We start from the raw sequence: 2,039 nt of genomic DNA on the forward strand, positions 1-2,039 counted from the left end.
ACATGGGCATCATAGCCAAATACCCTATGATTCTTAAGGGATGGTTTCTTACCAGTCCATACCTTATGTAGATTCTTTTCATCCAACACTCATGAGTTTGATCTATTTACCAAGGAAAAAACAACATCCACTTCCTTTGCCTAGAAATCTTATCATAATCCAGCACGACTAAGCATTGTAGAATTTAGACTTATGTGATCCATATTAATTGTAACAACATTTTCGGTAAAAATCACATAAAATAAAATCCGTTGACGTGTTTCGAACCAACCAGTGTGGTTCATCTTCAACACAAGATGAGGAATCAGATCTAGGAAATGGAATAAATAGATGATGAGAGTAGCTAACTAGTCGTTAGAAATAACAACTAGTTTGACTAAAAAATTGAAATAACTAATTAAGCCTTTGACTGAGAATTAAAAAGAATTTTAATTTAATAATTAATATTATTTTTGAATTAAGAAATAAATAAGATTAATAAAATAATTTCATTTAATATAGTGTTATTAAATTATATTACAGATATAATATCAATAATAATTTTGAGATATAAAAACTATAATAATAATAATTAATTAAATAGCTAATTTTTCACTTTTTTTTATTATTAATATATCAGAATTTTAAATTAATAACTAATATTATTTTTGAATTAATAAATAAATAAGATCAATAAAATAAATTTATTTTAATATTAAATAATATCACTATTATTAAATTATATTACAGATATAATATCAATAAGAATTTTGAGATAATAATAATAATTTAATTAAATAATTAACTAATTTTTAACTTTATTGTTATTGATCTATCAGAAAAAAAAAGAAAAAGAAAAAGAAAAAACTAAATAATAATAATAATAATAATAATAATAATAATAATAAGAAGAAGAAGAAGAAGAAGAAGAAGTAAAGATTAGGAAGATGACCAGGAAAACAAGAAAAATCTAGGAGGAAAGAGCAGGGATCCAACACTTGTTAATACTCCAACCATCGTCACTGTTCAGATTGACGGGCCTTTTTTCAATCTCTAAGGCCTCTCTAAATTTCCGATGATGAAAATGGTCAATCCTAGCGATGACCTTCGCCTCTTCTATGCAAATGTGATGATTGGTTTTTTCCACATGTTCAGCCAATGCAGAGGAGCGAGACCTTCCATGCTTTATGTCTGCAACATGCTCACAAATCCTTTGATTTATTGACCGACCGGTCTCACCAATATAAGGAGTCCCACATGAACAAGGAATCATATAAACACCCTTCCCATCCTTAGGGTTAATAGGGTCCTTGGCCGAATGAAGAGAACTTTGAATAGTGCGAAGGGTTTAAAAGAAGAAGGAATATTATGTTTTTTCAGGATCCTCGCGATTTTATCTGTGGTCCCTTGAATAAAAGGAATATGAACCTCGGAAGATTGATCCTTGGGATCAATCCTCTTCTTAGGACCTCTTTTCGCATTAAATAAAGATTTATGACCCTGGGACTTACTATAAACACAATTAATGAAGACCTTAAGGAGGTGAGCTTTTTCATTATCAAGATGATATTCATTAGAAACTCTCAGCGCTCGAGTGGCTAAGGTGTTGAGAACACCTAGCTTCTGAGCAGGGAAATGATGGGAATTAGCATGAAGGTATTGCTTTGTGTGAGTTTTCTTCCGAAAAACTTGATGAGAGAAAGAATTGTCATCCTTTTTTGAAATGAGAACATCGAGGAAAGGAAGGTTGCCATTAACTTCAACTTCCATGGTGAACTTTATGGAATTTGATTGATTATTAAGATGTTGGTAAAACAACTCTAACTTCTCTTTCCCATGAGACCAGACGGCACAAGTGTTGTCCACAAACCTTTTCCATAGCTTAGGTTGAAAAAAAGTTGAAGATAAGGCCTTAGATTCAAAGAAATCCATAAAGAGATTGGCAACAACAGGGGAAAGGGGAGATCCCATGGCAAAACCATAGGTTTGCTCGTAAAATTCACCTTTGAAACTAAAGAAGGTGGAGGTGAGGCAAATCTTAACCAAGAGAGTAGAATCAG

Source organism: Pinus tabuliformis, chromosome X, assembly GCF_031772625.1.
Source record: "Pinus tabuliformis cultivar Carrire ecotype Pingquan chromosome X, CPIR1, whole genome shotgun sequence".
NCBI lineage: Eukaryota > Viridiplantae > Streptophyta > Pinopsida > Pinales > Pinaceae > Pinus > Pinus tabuliformis.